The sequence below is a fragment of the Ciconia boyciana genome, chromosome 7 (genome assembly GCF_034638445.1).
Source record: "Ciconia boyciana chromosome 7, ASM3463844v1, whole genome shotgun sequence".
NCBI lineage: Eukaryota > Metazoa > Chordata > Aves > Ciconiiformes > Ciconiidae > Ciconia > Ciconia boyciana.
In genome coordinates, this window is record NC_132940.1 from 25,988,519 (window position 1) to 26,003,215 (window position 14,697).

The window sequence follows — 14,697 nt, forward strand, 5'->3', positions numbered from 1 at the left end:
AAAACCCCTAGAATTGGAAAACATGAGAGGGATGAAAAGGAAAATTAATGGTAAGCAAAAACGTCTGTAAGAGGAAAAATGCATGGAAAGCTTCAGCTTAAACATAAGATGACTAAGTGAGATGGCTGAAGGGAGATAGACGATGGATATGTCAACTTATGAAAGGCGTAGAGAAGATAATTGTGGTTATTATTGTTTTATTGATTAATATTGATAAAAGAATCATTATTCCTTATCTGCCATAATGTAAGAATTGGGTGGCATAAAATGAAATTAGCAGGTAGAAGTTTTAAATGAAACAGATAAAAGCACTTTTCTATATGGTGACTACTTAAACTGTGCAGGTGAAAAGTATGAGTGGGTTAAAAAATGTCACAGGGAAGACCATCAATAACCATTTAAACCATAAATGAAAAAATTACGGGTATGACCACCAGCTTCAAATCTTTTTAGTGTTCAGACAGCAAATACCGAGGAATGAGATTGCTTTATACTTTTTTCCAGAGGTGATTTTGTTCACGGTCTTACAGAGATGAATTGTGTTCTAATGAAAATTGGGGTATTCTTTTTCATGTAAATACTGACATTTTTAAACATTGTGGAAATTGACCATGCAATTGTATATTTAAAGCAGGGCTTCTAAACTTGAGGGCTGACAACTCAGTTTCAAGTGACATCAGAGAGCCCTGAACCCTTAGCAATATTGCTGTGCAGGAATGTGCGGCTACATAGAAAAGTGTGAGAAATATTGAGCTTAAGGAATCTAAAACCATGGCAAAATTTCACTAAGAAATAATTAATACAATGCTGTCAGTGAACAAGTAACTAACTGTGTCTATTTTACGCTACCAACAATAATTATTCAAAAAGCTGATTGTTCTAAATTTTGAATTCAATATTTGAAACAGAAAGATTTTAGTCCTTCTTTCATTTAGGGTCCCAAAAACATTATTAATACAATGTACTGTTTCTGATTCCTCCATAACTTTTTGTCACATGCGGGAAACTTTAGCCATTTATGAAAAACACAGTATGGACACCAAAAGTGGGACTAAACTGAAAATTATATTCTACTTCCAGATTGACAACTGCCAAAATAGAATCTAAAAGACGTTCATCCAGCCAAAAATCACTGAAATAACACAAAATAAGGCATAAGTTTAGGAGATTCAAACAACAAAGGTTAAAAGAGGATTTTCACCAGTAGGTACTGATGAGCATAGTGAGCATACCTAGGCCTGGCAGGGTGCCTAAAAGGCGCTGTTTGGGTAGAAATTATTATAGTTCATAATTATGACATAGAACTTTTGTGATTTGTGGAGCTGCGTTCAGGATTTGGCACAATGGGCATCAAAGTGGCACCTGAGAGCTGTTGGTAGTTTAATCTTGTTCTTAAAAATTGTGATTTTAAAAAAAGTCCTCTGTGCAATACCTTTTCCTAAAATTTTGTGCTGTATACATAATCACTCTGAAACATGTTTCTATTTTCCAAAATTTTCCTTTGCTCTATCACACTGTTATTTCCATGTGTTTCCATAATACATATATTGTCATTTAACTGTGGGAAGAAAATATTTGTATGTTTACTAGAGTTACCACAATAAACCCGACCTAGCTTGGGCACTACTAATAAAGAAAAACAAAGTTCGGTGCAGGATAGTTAACCATGGGCTTATCTCAGTACAGGACAGGCTATTCTGCCCATCCAAAATCCCACTTCATTGCAGCTAGATGAGCAGGCTTCAGCTTTTGTAACACCCTGGCCCATCCACATCTTCCCTCAGTATGTCGTAGCATATTCCTAGCATTCCCCATGTTCCTTGAAGGCAGGGCTACTCTCCCTCATTTTAGAAACTTCAGTAAAAGACTACCCAGCTAGCAAGTTCAAATTCAGTTTAGAGATATTTGTACCATGCTTGAGTTACACACGATAGCAATGACTCTGTTCAAGAACGCAGCAACAGACATACTTGTCTATTACATCCTACCTCAGTTGTTCATATTTAACAAATATTTATCATAAACTCTTACGCATCAAGCGACTGTTCTTCTGAAGATTTTTTTTTTTTTTTTTTTTTGGCTAGGACATCCTCTATGTCTGTCTAAAGGTCCAGTCCATTTTGAACCTCACAAATTTCTTGGCCTCATGAATGCTGTGACAGTGAACCTCTAATCAGTGACTGGGAGGTATTCCCTTTATATATTTTTAATTTTCCACCTTGTAAGTTAATTGTTTACCCTGCTCTGAATGCCAGAATCTATCTACTGGTACATTTTTCCAATGGTAGAAATTATCTAACTTGTTTTTGGCAATAACCATTCATACGTGTAGATGTGGCACTTACTTAGGGACACGGTTTAGTGAGGGACTTGGCAGTGTTAGGTTTACGACTGGACTCTAATCTTAAAGGTCTTTTCCAACCTAAATGATACTATGATTCTATACATGTGGTTCTTTCACAGAAAAACAGAAACTTACTCATATAAAAGAAAGTCTTACAGAAGCAGGTAAGCCTTTCAGCTTCCAAATAATTGATATGTCTGTTTGTCCAAGGCAGTAGTGTTTACGATATGACACAGGATTAGAAACTGCCTTCAAGTCTATAAACATGTACTTGCCCATAAAACCTAGAAACTGTATATTTGGTGTCACTGAGGTCTAGATTCTCAGCTAGTGTAAGTCAGCGTAGCTGCTCTGACTTCAGTGGAGTCATGCTGATTTCCACACCTGAAGACCTGGGCCTTAGCTGTTGGATCTGGGAATTTTAACAAAAAAAAGAGAAAATTCAGTCACGTTTGTCCTTTCCTTCAGTAAGTCATAGCTGACAGAAATTGTGTTATGCTTGAGTCATTATTACTATAAAACTACAAAACAAAAATGCAGTAAATTATTAAAGAAAATCCACGGCTGTTACATTTTAAGTCAAATAAAATAAATATCCATGTTTATGGATCCATATGCAGAATCACATTAGCTTCAGTGGTGACTAGGAAATGAAGAATTAGTGTCTAAAAAATTTACTGAAACCTTAACCATAACTTTTATTTCCCCTTTCTACCTGACTAAATCCTTGGGTAGATCAGACATCCACACTGTTGTCCTCGCAGTGTTGAATCCCTGAGGAATCCATAGAAGCAACTTACTATTTTTACGTAGTAACACAGGTAAAATTTAGAAGAAGGTTTGTAAAATATATTGGGATTTTCCAATGGAAAGTGATAGATGAGATAAAAGCATTTCTTGGCTATTTAGCACACCAGTAAATCATGAAGCCACAGACCTCATGGAAGTGGATATTCAAATGTATTGTGCTATCCACTGTATCATATCAAGTGATACAATTGGACAGTTATTCAAAATGCACAATTAAGTTCATCTTACCTGAATTCAACAAAATATACACCTTTGTAGAAAGGCAGCCAGAGGTTCATGATTATTTAAACATCACTTAGTGTTTACATTTAGTCCTGATACAAGACAAAAAGGTACATACATTGCACGTAGGCTCTTTGCCCAGAGACTAATACAAGTCTTTGCAAATGTTCTGAATTCCAGTGTTACTCGATAAATTGCATTCAAATAGCTTTATTCAGTCTTTCCATATAAGCTTGACCAGATTTCCTAATCTCTTGTTCCAGCCTTTCAGCTAGAAATAAAATGAAGATAAAACAGCATTCGTTCTCTTAGCATCCTTTCTCTTAGCCTGTGCCACAACTGGTTAGAGTGCAACTCTTCCAAACAAGAATTGTCTCTCACCATGTCTTTGCACTTTGCCTGGTAGAATGGAGCCTATGCCTGTGCTGCAATGCAAATGAATAATAATTTATGATGATGTTGGAAGGGTGTTGACAGAAACAGAGCTAACGGCACTAGCGGGGAATAACTGTATTTATAGTAAAAATAACTATTGTCAGTCAAAAAAAGCAAACTTAATTTCCAGTGTTTAATCTTTATTAGCTGGAAGTCCCAGTAGAAAGAACATGATTTTCAGTGGCAATTTTGCTAGAATAAGGACTGCAGAATTTTCCCACTGACTTCAGCAGACTTTGGAGCCAGCTTTAGAGAAAAAAAATCCACAGAACAAGTGAAATAAATATTGTTGGCATTTTACAATAAAATGGGAGTGCATTTTATAGGTGGCTAGCAGCTTGTAATTACCCTTAGTAAAACTAATCCTTTCCCTGTGCTTATTAAAATGTTTCATGTATCAGCAAGCCATGAAAAGGACTCACTACCAGTCTCTTAACTTGCACTAAAACTGGGAAACGTCCACTTGAGTCATAGTTCCCAGATGCCAGTCCTGTTTCTCCGCCTGCTATTGGAATTCAAAGCCTCTGAGGGAATTAAAACTAACACATTAATTCCTAATTAAATCCAAAAGGGATGTGAAATGTAACCAAATAACTTTATAGTATTTCTTGGGAATATGGTCTCGGGAGGATAAGGAAGGAGCAGTGGCTTTCGATTAATGATTTTTCCCTCTTCTAACACACAGAGAATGTCTGCAATGTTCTTTTGACCCCTTTTAGTTTCTTCAAGGGGAGCACTTGACTATTCAAGCTTCCTCCTGCAAATACATTTTTAAAAGTTGCTGCAGGTTTGTAATAATTTAATAGGATAAAGAAGTAGTCATTACTATTGCAGTCCTTTTTTCTTCAATTAGTATTTCTAATCACATTAGACATGTTTTCAGTATCCAGAGAGGATGCCTGATCCCTACAGCTATCGTGAACCATTAACTTTAATTAAAATTTACAAGTCTAATGTTGTTACATCTGCTAAAAGCATTAACTGCCATGTTAATTACCAAAATGTTAATGTTGCATTAAAATATGAATGTTCCCTTTTGACAGTTCATCTGTGGTTTAATTATTTATTTTTGGTAGAGTATCTCCTAAAAAAAAAGGCATAAAAGCATAAATGCTGACTGAAATAATGAGACATAATGGGAAAACTTAATCTAAATAGAAAACTTAATACTTTAGAATAACAGTTGTTAGCAGAAACTCATTTGTATTCTTTGCTGCATCTAAAATAAATCCATGGTGCTTGTGTCATGTATTTATAATTGCAGCACATTCTTTTGCTATTACTTTGTAGGGATATCTAATCTGCGGGACACAGTTCTTAAATCCCCATAGCTGAGCATTGTCATTGTTTTGGCCCTGTAATAGAAACTTCCCCCAAAACAAGATTTCAGGTCTTCACATCAAAAACTTCTGTTGAATTGCTGAAGTTTTCCCCATATAACTCATTTCAAAATAGATTTACAAAAGATGTCTAGAACTAAGTCCTGAAGTTACTATACTCCCTATCCCAAGAGTAGAGGATCAAAGTGTAAGACTTTTTAAATCGCTACAATTAAAACAGGTATAGCAAAGTATTTGTAGTAATTCATCTAAAGAAAACAGAAATCTCTGGTTAAAGTAAGGCTGTCACTTGCTATATTTCATGGTAAGATACTCCTCTATCATATTATTCTTAAAGACATTGTCATTGAAATGAATAAATTAGAAAGTTCTGACAAACCAATGTTAAATATAATTGTTACATGTTTCTCCCACATTGAATAATTATTTTAATGGCTGAATTTAACAGTCTGCCAAGTAATTTCTTAGTGTGATTGTAAATAGGTACTGTTAGATTTCATGCCATAATCTATTTTTTTAATGTACATGAGGAAACCTTAATTTTGCCTGTAGATCTATGTTACACATCAAATGCACATTCCTCACTCTGTACTCTATTGAATGTTGGAAGCAGGTAGCTGTTTAGTGGCAAGTGCATAATTGTTTTTGTAGGGTGGGGGAAAATATATTTTGAGAGATCAGATGTCCAGGTCACAAATTTAGATGGTTTATTAGAATAATAAGATTTTAAAAATCTGCAAGTCACAGTGTTCAGAATACAACACTTCAAATTACTGTTCCAAGCTTATTTTAGCGTTTTTTAAAGAAACTATATCTATAAATTCCTTCTCATAATCTGAAAATGACAAATTCGCATAGACCACTACAAGTTGTCAGTGGACTTGTCAGCTAGCAGGACAGCATGTATAGCATAACACCTCTTGCTTCACCACAGCCTGCCCTATTCTGATGTCTGGATTTTCTCTCAGCTGTATGGTGGAATTAGGTAGTTCCACTCATAAAATAGGAATTTTCATATAATGTATTTAGAGCTCTTCTGCTTAGTGCCATTGTGCCATTCTAGTTGGATTCTCCTAGCAGAAAAGTTGCATTCAGTTGTCTTTTCAAGTTAACATTTTAGGAAAATGCTGCAATAAAGCATCATTTGTCTTCCACAGAGTTTGGAGGACTCATCTTCATATCCACTTGCAAGGCCTTTAATAAAGGACCATCAAATGAACTGGTCTGAAGCACAGGAAAGCTCTGCAGTCTTCCAGACCTTCAGAACCAGAGTTGGACTGAGAGTTCATTGAATCTATCCCCCTCCCCGCCCAAAAAAAAAAAAACCAAAAAAAAAACCAACCGAAAACACACCAAACTTTCAAGCTCAGACAGTGTAAAACCCAAGCTATGGCTGATTATATTCTTGTAGATTTGAGCCATACTGCATTCATGTCAATAGGACTAGCAATGAGACTTACTCTGGTGTGCTCTGAGCCCAAGGCTTTTTAAAATACTACTTCAAACAGAAAATATTTCCATTTAAAAATAATATTTGTTATTATTTTGAAGAATGTAGCAACTTGCTAAAAAAATGTTTTCTAATAGTCTGCCAGAAGGCAACCTATCTCCTGGGCTTTGTTTGCTTGTATAGATTTCATTGCCTGCAGCAATACTTCTTAAAGTCAAGTTTACAGAAACTTTTGTCTCTCTTGGGGAGATGAATAACTTCCAAAGCTCATTATTTATTTGGGAATATTCAAGCACTCTAGAAAAGACAAGGAAATATTTCAAATTATTCCTTTGCAGTTAATCTAGTATTAACTTTTGTGTTGCAGAGCTCTAACTTACATAGCTTCTTGCAAAGTTCTGTATTACCACCAGTCGTGGAGCATGGAATCCACCCCTCTCTTTTGGAGCCTTCCACTTCTTACAGAATGGGGAAAATACTTAACTCCTTTTTTCCTGAGGAAAAATAGAAACACGTTTTTTATTTGGTTGCTTGTGGCTGCTTCCTTGGCTATCATTACAAAGCAGAGTGTGAAGGAGAGTGCTGTACTGAGATACACAGACAAGCAAGAAGCTTGCCTTTTCATTTCTGCAGTTATCATAACTCCTTTTATTTTGTGAAATGTAATTTAACCCCGCTGTACCATCCCCACAGAGTAGCTCCAGCAAAAATGTTGCCTTTTCTCAGTCATGCTGATTAAGGGAATGCAGAATCTTATTCAAGGATGTAGCATTAAGGAAACAACAGAGCAGCTGTATTCAACAGGTTCTGATTTGTCACAGAACGTACACTAAAAAAACCCCAATATAATTTGTGTTTAACAGCAATGCCTGCCTTAAAATTTGCGTATCTTCCTTCTCTGCCTACTTTTTAATCTTGTTTTCATAGCATATATACTATTAAATGGGAACTTTAAAAGATTTCCCTCATTCCCTTCACCAAACTTTTGGGTGGAGGATGCTTGTCTGGATACACTGTAATAGCTGGCAATCAGCCTAGCACACTGTCCACTGAAAAACTATATTATTGAACTGTAAAACAGTGGAGTCTTATTATTAATAGTTAATTAAAAGGCCAGTGTAAGGGCATTATTTTATGATCTCTTTCATGATATGTTCACAACAGTTTTTATCAGACAAAACATCAAAAGGCAAGCTGCACAGTTTTGCTGTGCATAACTTTTTGATAAGTGACAGACTCAGCTTCAACAGTAAACCTTTTTTTGACCTTTCTTGTGAATATACATGCATTCTTGAATGAACGTAGCAAAAAGTACTGCACTCTTAGTTCTGAACATCTCTCTGTTGCAGAATCACTGTTGTTATAAATCTAGTTTTACTTTAAAGAGAACAATATTGATCGCACATACCTGATTTTGTCCACAGAGGAGCTCCAATGTATGGGTACATAAGACCAGACCATACCTAGCATCGAGGATCTGATTTATATGGGACTACACTATTCACATGTTTAATTAGGGCACATGATTTATGTACCTTCCAGAACAATACAGGTTTCGGGTTCATTATATGTATGCATCCATGTGTGTGTGTATATATATGTATATTTGTGTGTGTGTGATGTACACGTGTATATATCTGTATATATATCTATATAACATGTTATATGCATAATTGTAATTAGCATATCAGAAACAAATACAGTAAAAATGTTGTATCAGGTTGAGGAATACTGAAAACAAAACTTTAAATTAAATTTCAAGAGTGAAATCTTGGCTCATAAAAGCTAATGGAAATTTTCATTTATTTCTCTATGACCAGGATTTCCCTTCAAAGACTTAATTTCCACCTAACATCATGCTTTCTGTTCTAATTACTTATTCTTCTGCAATTACCTGAAATAATATTCTAGCAGTGCAACAAACACTGTTTACTTGACATTTAGCAGACATCTTCCATCACTCATTTTTCAGATCTGAAGCTTATACAATTTTATTGTAATTCTGGACTCTTGAAAAAACGTAGCATCAACTGCATAAGGCAGTGCTTTATTGTTTAGAAAACAAATCTTTTAGACTTTTAAACAAATCTTTGTTCTCCGTTTCACATCGTAAACACTGAAATCTTTATAATATCTCCTCATCTGCTCCAAACTTTAGAGCCTCTCAAGGCTAATATGTGGGAGTAATTTCACCTTTTTTGTGCAGTCTCACTGAGGAACAGTATTAATCACTCTTCTGTAAGTATCTTATACCCAGTGTACTCAAAAATACTCTTGATTAGCTCAAGTCTTCTTATGAGCTACTTCATTCTCAGAATCTGTAAATTTGGAGATATTTTAAGATTAATGCCTTATATTTGTTTAGAGTGTACATTTATATTATTTTCCTAACTTCCTATATAGCTGATTGTATGGTTACATACTGTTACATACTATATACTTAATTTTCAGAGTTCACAGAGGAAATGCTCATACAAGGTCTTCTGTTAAGCACTGATATATTAGGGTTACTACAAGATCTGAAAGCAATCCAATGGCCTGTTTTAAAACTGAACATTGTACCATATATTTTGCCATGTATCGAAATACCTGCAGCAAGGTGACAATGTAACCAAGTGTCTTATGAAAACAGTGGTCAGGTTTCATACATACAGTTCATACACAATTCTGGTAGTCTGATACAGTGGAATTTAATGATTGCATTGAAGCTGGGTGCTATTTTACTATCTGCAAGCTGAACCTGCAAGTGTCTCCTATTATTTACTAGGGATAGGTTTAATGTAGCATAATGCTGCTACAGCTGCAGTGTTATTAAATAAACCTACACATACAAACCTACTAAAAATAAAATACTTATTTTTAGAACATGCATGCAAAAATATGAACATATATACTATTATTAAATATTCTAATTAATATTTATGGATGGACAAACATATTCAAGACCCATCCCTAGTGCCTTATGTTTCTCTTATCTAACCAATCTCCCCCATCTCTCCAATTTGTTCTTTTAATCCTGCCTTATGCGAAGGAAAGTGGGAATCTCTGGTGGGGTTTCCTTTGTGAGTGAAAAATGGAATATATAGTTTTGTTCCAGATACTTTGACAAACTACTGCTTCATCTGGCATGACACTACAGCTGAAATTGAATTTGGATGCTTCCTGGACTGCTCTCCCTAAAAAAATATAAGAAAATATGTATGAATGGAAACTTTGCTCCAGAATATCCAATTCACATTACATCAGAGCGAACCAACAATTACTTTCCTACTCCTGTTGCTGCTCACTTGCCGCTTTTTTCCTAGTAAAAAGTCATTTCAATTACACACAAGCTGCCAAATGAAATCTGTACAGGTACACTGACTATCCCCTGCTGCTCACTGTTCAAAGGATGTTGTTGTTCTTTAACTCCTTATTCCATCTGATTTCTTAAAGGCTGACAATTAAATATTCCAAAAAAGGTAGGTCACCAGAGATAATTATTGTAGCCTATTAAATTACTAAAATATGACTTTAAATATATGGACCGGTCCTTAATTAAACAAACATCAAAGAACAGAATTCCAAAGAAATCAAACAAGGTACATTAATTTGCCCAGAAAAGACTTTCCCATTGCCAATATTTCACACAAGTGAGAACAAGTAGTCATAAATTCAGGAAAAAAAATTGCACTTCTTCAGCTGTTTTTTCTTATGAAAACATGACTTGGAATTAACATTATTGTTGTTTTAATCTTTTCTATACCATATCATTCATTTCTAACTGTGGCCAGACTGCATTATGAAAATCTGCCTACCTCCTCATTCCTACTGAAAACAGGCAGTATGTAGGGAAACATATAGGCGAAATTTTTTGTTTAACCAATAAACTAAACAAGACACCCCGTTTCCCAGTACTAGATTTTGGAAAAGTTAAGGCATGCAGGTAATTCAATAGCAACATAAAAAGTGTGGAGGAGCCATCGTCATGTTCAGCTTTTAGGTCTTCTGCAGGAATAGAATGAAAGGAGGACATGATTTTGGACTGAAAATCTGATAATCCTAGGTAGGTCCTGATTGTCAGTGAAAAGGACAGTGTACAGAGCCTTTAATAAAATAACACAGTTTTATAGAAGTGTGGGATACAGAAAATATTGTTTGTTCCCTCTAATGCTCTTCTAGGTTTCCTTTTCATGCAAACTTCTGTTTGCTGCTTATATTTCTCACAAGAACATACGTTATAACTCTTTGTTCTGTTGAAATTTTATACATGCTTAATAAAAAGGGGATAAACCTCAGTAGTGTTGAATGGAAGGTGATAAACCTCAGGAATAACGAAGTCTTCTGGTATGAGTTGGAACTTTGTTCTTGGAAAAATCTGAGGAGGAGGACATCCATCTGCTTCTTGACTACAGGATGACAATGACGCAACAAAATGTAATGTAATGTAAAGACATTTAAGGCAATGATAGGATACATTGGGAGCTGTATATTCAGAGATTGTAACAATAACATTTTACAAAGCTAATGCAATCTATCTCGGGTGGAATATTTCAAGCGATTTCTTGTCATCCGTTTTCACGGAAGATTCACTCACATCGAACCAGATTAAGAGAGAAGCTACTAACATTATTAGAGGAGTGTTATTTTATCAGAGTACCATAATTTTTGTCTTCAGTTTAAAAAAAAAAAAGAGATAGGGAAATGGGGAAAGACTCTCCCAGTTTAGTTGAGCAGGCCAGTAACAGAACTGGAATGAAAAGCAGTCTATTTGAACCCTATACCACTCACCTTAGAGTCAATAAAAATGGCCCTTTGTAGTTGTAGGCTTTCCTCACAACATGTGGCAGAATTCATAGAAGCTCACAAAAAATTCACTGGACTGAGAGGATGGTACCAGAGACAAAAAAATATTGAGAGGGTCTATGGTCAGAAGTAGTTATTAAATCAGCTACCTTAACCTATATAACAAAGCAAAACAGAACAAGTTTCTTCCTTTTGGACCGCTGCCTCCAAACCCCCACTCCAATCCTCTTGAACCCTTGCCACTGCTTTAATAAATTCCAGAGACCACTGAGAGCAAGATTTGGAAACACTTCAGCAGATGAACCACTTTCTGAAAACTGAAACCTTTGTTTCAAAAGCACATTCAATACAAGGTGACTCACGGAAGGCCTGAAGTTAGAGCCTCGTTCTCTCTTTTCTGGACTCAGTTCAAGCAGAGAAAACTTGGAGAGAGAAAAAGATTGTTTTAGTGATCAGGATACAAATAAACAAAACGTGTATGAAACATTGGTATGCATCTGCACAGATACGAGGAAAAAAATTAGCATTCATTCAAAGCTGCTTCTACTTTCTGACAGGTAATAATGATTGTTAATGGGACTGACATTTCCACTGTACAATCAAAACATATTCTTCAAAACCTATTGCATAATTAACATTACTTACACACAATTCACATCAAATAACTTCAAATTAGAAAGACTTATGGGGCTAGAGAACAGCATCCTGAAAAGCATCTTGTCCAGGTGTTAAAAGTGAGCCCTGATAACGTACCCAAGGCCATGCTGGGTTGCTTCTCTCAGTTACAGAAGTCCTCATTGTATTCTGCCGTTACTAATAGTAAAAGGTTGCTCACACAAATACAGGACTTTCAGGGACTCATTTCCTTTCTGTACCTTTTCCCAACAAGAATAGTAATTGATTAGCCATACAGAAGATAGGTTGCTATATCTGGTAATCCATATGAAATGGCAGGAGGGACAGCAGGAGAGGCAGGAGCAAGGTTCATGTCTTTACCCACCTGATTAGTGGGATGGTGTTTCCCGAGTAGCCTAAGATTAGGCAAGACGATAAAAGGAGTTTAAATTCTTAATTTCATTATAACCTTATCAAATCAGATACTTGATGCAAATTCTAGTTGTCCTCTAAATAAGCTTCTCACTCATTTTCAAGAACAGAGACTGATCTATGCACAGATGTTTTCAGAAGCACTGCACCTACTGGATATAAACATTTCAGCTGTGTCCTGATTGTAAGCCAGAGGAAAGACTAATGCAGGGTTAACCATGTGGCCTCTTTGCTGAACTAGAGACTTGATGGCCTGCAACAGCTTTACTGAACTAGAAACATGAAGACCTGCCACAGCTTCCCAAGGAAACAATAAGGCAAAAAGCCTAATTACTTTTAATGTGGAGCTCAGTCATTACATGAACATCATTATATACTGCAGTGCGTGAACGATGGCCTGGGAGGTGCCTTCCAAACCTAGAGTTTGTACGGTTGGGAGGCGCCTTGGAGACAATAATCCAATCATTTATTGTTCTTTGCAAACTCTAAGAAGGAACTTGACATATCTTTTAGGTTTGCAGTGGGAGAAGGAGGGGGATGGGAGGTTGCTATCAAATAGTTGTTAGAAACATGCTAAATAAAAGGCCTAGATAAAAAAAAGAACCTTCTTCTACAGACTTTGATGTTTCCAAACATTGATTGTGAATTGAACAAGAAAAAAATAAAGCAAGCTGAAAATGTGCTGTCAGGACTTTTATAACACCAAGCTTTTTTATGATTTTTTAATGCTCTGATGACACGTATATGAAAATGAGTGCAAAATGCACAGAAGAAAGAAAATAAAACCTCACTGTAGCATTTGCATAGACAAAGAAGAAAGTATAATTTCCTAGCATTGACGACAGCGTAAGCACAGAGTAACTTTCAGGAGAATTATTTTTGCAAAACACCAGTATGTTTCACATGCTTTGGTTTCTAATATGTCACTGTTAAATCAAAGAGGTTGGGTTTTTTTTTCAGGCATGTAGAAGAGTTAAGAAATGTGAAGCAAATTGTAACACTACCAGTAAGGTTTTTAAAAAAATAAAGTAACTTGTTTATATTATTCCTCTAGATCAAGCCAGCAGATAAAATAGCCTGCAGATTTCCAGCACAGTACATGAGCATGCACAAAATATGGTAATTAAATCTTGCATGAAAGTTTATATAAAAGTGTAGCTATATCTGACATTTCAGTTTATCACTTTTTGAGGATTTATGCAGGAGATAGGTGGTACACAAGTCATATCTTCTTACTTACTGAATCTGAGCAGAACTAAATTTCACTCCATTTAGTCTTTGCTTCCTCTTCTCATTTTGCATACCAAACATTAAATAGCTCAAGCTAAATTTTAGGAAAATTGCATACTTATGCTTTCTTAGAGCTGAGGGCTTGTCTACAGGATGTTATTCCAGACTACCTGTAGTGGATTAATCCATGCATGGATCACTCAAGTATAGAGACACATTATTCTGTGTTAGGAAACAATTTAGGATTTTACTTATTTAAAATATTGCATTTATATCACATAGAAAGGGATCTGAACATATGTTTTTATTTGGACATCTACAGTCCAACCGCAATTTAATACTGAAATTAATGTCACTGTTGAAAATGATCATAATATTGCACTAATCTTCACATACATTAAATGGTTCTAAATTGTAAATTGAATGTTATCTTGCTAGCAGTTAATCCAACGTACTGTTTCTTGCTATAATTTATCCATACAGTGTTATAAGCACTATAGTAACAACAAAAATATAGTATTCAAAGAAATAAGAGTTAAATTTCTGTGGAAGCAATGTGATTTCATTGAGTGAAATTGGAGAGTGGCTTAAATTAGCAAGGTACCACACCATGACTCTAGCTCCTAAAAGCAGTCAGCAATGATCATCAATCAAGCTATTGAGTTTTCATTTTGGGTAAATTAATTTTTGCCTCCAAACAACGTATTCTATGTCAGAGTACTTCACTGCTGTATTCCTCAGATACGATGTTTATATAGCTCCAATATCTCACTATATTTTACTTCTTTTATTGAGTTGTACCACATTCCAGATACTTTGGGCACTTATATGGCTACAAATATAAAATTACATTCCATGGTCTACAGCAGCAAATTTGCAGTTCTACAGGGAGTAACGATACTTTAACCAGTCAAGGTGTGTTTTTTTTAAGAAATAAATGTATTTAAGTTAGTGCAAAAGTTCATCTGAAAGCATGCAAAGATTAGAGGTTAATGAGACTAGATCAAGAAAATGTTGTTTTAAGGAGTGTTAAA

The 14,697-nt window shown here is 35.4% G+C and overlaps 1 long non-coding RNA gene across 2 annotated transcripts in view; it reads left to right on the plus strand.

Moving 5' to 3' along the window:
- LOC140653848 (uncharacterized) overlaps positions 1-14,697 on the plus strand; it is a 48,519-nt gene that overhangs the window by 4,889 nt on the left and 28,933 nt on the right. The window contains exons 2-3 of one of the 2 annotated variants that reach the window (XR_012043252.1): positions 2,085-2,187; positions 2,464-4,690. This is a non-coding gene — a long non-coding RNA (uncharacterized lncRNA). Of the gene's footprint in view, positions 1-2,084; positions 2,188-2,463; positions 4,691-14,697 lie in introns of those variants that run through there. The other variant, XR_012043251.1, reaches the window with a different exon arrangement.